Here is a 4,481-nt window from a genome sequence, read left to right as displayed (position 1 = left end):
CCAAAACGCCTCTAACCGTTCGCGGAACGGGCCCGGCTGCTTAGAGACGGGAACCACCCTACGGCAGCGGCTGGGGCGTTCAGTCAACGCCCCTCGGCCGAAGGGGCGCGCCCGGAAGGGGCCGGGAGTGCCCGGCTGTGCCCGGCTGTGCCCGGCTGCCGAGGCGGGCGCTCCCTCAGAGGCGGGGCCGTGTCGGGCGGTGTCACTGCCGCCCCAGTCTGTGCAGCGAGGCCGCCGGCAGGAGCCAGCCCGCCCCGGCTGCGGCGTCACGCCTGGAGGAGAAGGAGCCGAGAAGGCGGGATTCTTGTGTATTGTGTTGTTAAAGGAATTGGGGAGCCGCCTGGGCCGCCATCAGGCGCTCGCGAGGGCGCCGGGGCCTTGTGTGTCCGTCCGCCCGCAGGGACCCTGGGCTCCCAGCTCCCGCTCCAGTGAATGGCGGTGCCGTGCCACAAGGAACATGGCAACACAAAACTCCTTGAAAGCGAGAAGGCTGCGGTGGCAGCGTGGAGTTTAAAGCCTGGGCTGCAGCCCGCCCTCGTTGATCAAATTCCACACCGACAAAAGAGAAAAAATAGTAGACACAACAAATGGGAGCCTACAGTGCAATTTGAGGAAGAAACCTAACCCTGAAAGTGAAGGAAAAATGCAGAAGAAATAAACGACCATCTGGTTAGCAGAGGAAGTAATAAAATTGTGGTTTAAAGTTGTGAGGGTAGGCTTTATTATTAATTCCTGCACTCAAACGAGGAGAGGAATTGGCAAATACGAGCCTGATACTTCAATTTATTATAAGTGAAAACGCACTATGGGGATCCACACCCTATTTAAACCTCACGTTTTTCTGTGAGGACACATGGATAGAGTTGAAGTGTGCTCAAAAATTATATTTTGAAAATAGTGTGAGAGTTATATGACTAATCAGTCAATACAATGTGTGAAGTTACATGGCCACTTCCTCACTTGCATTCCTTGGAAGTTCAAGTTTTGTTCCTCTAGTTGTATCATAGAGCCCAATCTATGAAGACACCTTTGCCAGGCAGCGAAATATTTTGGAGCAACGACTTTGCTGTCACAAGGCCTTATCACAGAGAAACACAGAGCCACGTTAGGCTTCTTGGGCTAATTGGCTAACCAGCACAGTGTATTAGGTTTGGCCAAGGAGCCTATGAATGCTGCTGTAATGTGTTCTGAATACGGTAGTACAGATGCTTCTATGGTGTGTTTTGCCCTACAGCCTAAAGGAAAATTGAAAAGCAGCCCAATGTGTCATCAAGGCCTGAACCTTCATTCTTTATGTGTGTATTGTAGTCTGGCTGTAGTTTGGGTTTCTTCTTGGGTTTAAGAAGAGCCTGGTTTTGGATTTCTGCTGAGTTGTCCTCTTCTTCCCACGAAGGAAATAAAAAATGTTCAGGTGTGTTATTAGGCAAAGAAGGGAGTCAAACTTCCTCTCCCATGTCCTGGGGGAGTCCTCTAACTATCAAAGTATTGGGTAAGCAAGTGGAAAGGGATATTTATTTTTTTATATATTTGGAAGGAAGACTGACTCCCTACTTCGACCTGTCAGCTTTTATAAGAAAAACTTAAGTTAGAGAGGGTTTGAGGCTCTGGATCATACTTGGAAACCATACCCTTCAGCTGTGGAAAGACTCTGTATAGAAGACTTGTACCTCTTCTCAGTGTTTCCTATGGGCCATTTTGGGTGGCTCTTAGGCTCCTAAATCATGTTTGCCTCACAGTGCCTACATACCATTAAATTTAAGATTCACCTCTTCTCAAATAAAACATAAACACCGTTGGCATCTGTCATTTGATTAATGAAATTCAACCTGGGAAGATGCAGTGCGAGAAAATCAGTGGTGCTTCGATGCATTCTCTGATAGTTGCAGTCCTCAAACACTTCCACTAGATGCCTCTATTGTTTCTAAAGTAAGCTTCCAAATGTAATTCCTGTTTAGTCTGACCATTTAAGACATATTCTCAAGACGATTCCTCTTGATGCTGCAATTAAAATACGATTTGCAATCACTCCAAAAAAAAACCCAAGCTGATTTCAAAGCACACATCACATCAGCATTATACCATGTTAATATACAAAGCAACTCTATGTTGCTAGTTTCTATGATCTTTTTATTAATTCATCCAGAAAAAAAAACCTGCCAGAAAAGTGTCACATGTAGCGCTATGCAAAAAGTAGACCTCAGAATTAAATATACATGCTTCTAACTGATGATGGTACAGTTCAGGAAATAAGGAGAACCATGCAACAAATTATTTGCTGTCTGGTGTTGCACGTTGTAATTTGATCTCTTTAATTGCAATAATTCAAGCTAAGAGTACAAGAGAAGGTTTCTTCCTCACTTTTATCCACTTGGGTGTGAGTGCAGTTTTCTTGTGGAGCATTCTGTTTTCTGGCCAAGCAGTGAATTATTCCATTCATAAGAAGGCAAATTCTACTGTATAAATTGTATTCAGAGACACCTCCCAATGGCATGATTGCCCTTAAGCTACTTAAAATACAGATCCAGGGAGGAATTGCTACTCTTGGTATGTTTGCCAGGTACCTGTTTTACTAAGTTGTTACCTGAGAAACAGTTTGGCTCCCCAGGGAGCCAAAAGAGGTTAAGTAATAAATTCCTTCTCTGCCTCCTGAGCAGAGCCATAGTGCAGGAGATTTTGCTCCACCCTGGAAAGGCTTTTTTCAAATCACTTACACCAACTCTAAATGCAGTGCAGCAGTCTGTGCAACTGTATGGAGTGGCTGGATAGCAATTCCCAAAATATCTTTTTAGCTGTTTAGATAAAGCTGAAGTCAGACTTTTTTCTTCTTTTTATTTTTCATAACATCTGGATTGGAAAAACGATTAAATGGTTTGGAAATGAATAAGCATTTCATTTTGGTGGTAATATAACATGTTACATTATTATTGGCTAGGACTCTATTTTATAATAAAAGTCACTTTGCATATTTGAGGGGAGAGGTAGCCCCTCAGCATTTTAAAGTACCCATCTGAGTTTTTTTAACTCTTTTCTCACAAAACGTGAGAACAGGGATCTTGTCTCTGGATCATTCTGTAAACTGTCAACTTGATTGCTGGTGTTACACAATAATGCCAAACGAAAATTTTTCTACCATCTGCTCTAAAGGGTGGAGCCTTGGAGTCTCACCAATATAGTCACTTGGGGAAATGTTACTGTGAGTCACTAGGAACAATAGTTAGTGTATGCTCAGTTTTTCCTCAGTTTTGCTTACAGTTACTTAGCTTGAAGGATCTACAGATTTTAGGTATTCACTTAATAGCTGGAGTCCAATAAAGAGTACTAGAATAACTTTAAAGAGGCCACAGAGGAGAGTGGAAGCTCATGGGACCATGTGCTATAGACATTTCTTCATTCCTGAATATATGGTTGTTGCTTGCAAATTGGGAAACCACCTTTCTTCTCAGCCCCAGATGCAGTGCCGCACAGTGGGTGACTACCAGGGATGTTCCCTTTGCCCAGAGCAGCTCCAGCCAACACCCATATAAAAGGGATGTTGGCAGAAATGTTTATAGAGGCCTTTTTCCCTCTGTCTTAAAACAGAATTAAAGGAAGATAGATAGATAGATAGATAGATAGATAGATAGATAGATAGATCGATCGATCGATCCAGGATCAGGTCAGAAGCAGCTTCCTAGGAGAGGAAGAAAGATTCTGCAATGTCCTGTAAAGAACGATGTATCCCAGTCTGCTGAATCCCTGGAAAATTCTTAAAACCCTCATTTTCAGAAAATAAGTCTTAAAATCTTCATGTCCAGTGAGTCTGGAGGAGATTATTATTATGCTTCAGAATAGCGTTTGTTCTCAGCTACCAAGTGTGGGACATCCACTAATCCTGCTACAAAGGCCTACCGAGTTCTGCTTCCCAAAGGACTGCAAAGGCCACATACCACTCAACAGCTTCTCTTTCAGAATTTCTGCATTTTTTTTCCCCTGTAAAACTAAAAAAAAAATTAAAAAAAAAAAATCCAAATCTGCCAACTGTCTTTTAGAAAAGTTCCTCCTCTTCCCAATACTCTAGACAAATTTAATATAAAAATAAGTGTTAAATTAATCACAACACGATAATATTCAGTATACCCTGGCAGATCTGGGTGAGACGAGAGCTCAAGTGCAGTAAATTTGCATGTTATTTTACTAGTACAAGCTGTGGCCACGGTGTGGGGCTGTTTGCTAGTACATGTCTATTGTGAAAGCTGAGGCTTTTTTCCGTTCAGGACTGTGGAATAATGCCAGTGCTGCAGGCCTCAGTTTGATTTGAAAATCCCATGAGTTTGTGTTGAATGTATACATTTGGGGTCATCATTTAAGTCACTCGGCTAAACATTTCTGTATTGACTCAGATTCTGTTTGTAACTTGGATGTAGCAAGTAATCAAATATCTTCCGTAAGACTGCAGTCTGTCTGAGTCAATCAGGCTTAGATTGTAGTAAGTTAGCACAGAT

This window comes from Nesoenas mayeri, assembly GCF_963082525.1.
Source record: "Nesoenas mayeri genome assembly, chromosome: 3".
In the NCBI taxonomy this organism is placed as follows: domain Eukaryota; kingdom Metazoa; phylum Chordata; class Aves; order Columbiformes; family Columbidae; genus Nesoenas; species Nesoenas mayeri.
Note: the sequence above shows the minus strand (reverse complement) of the source record.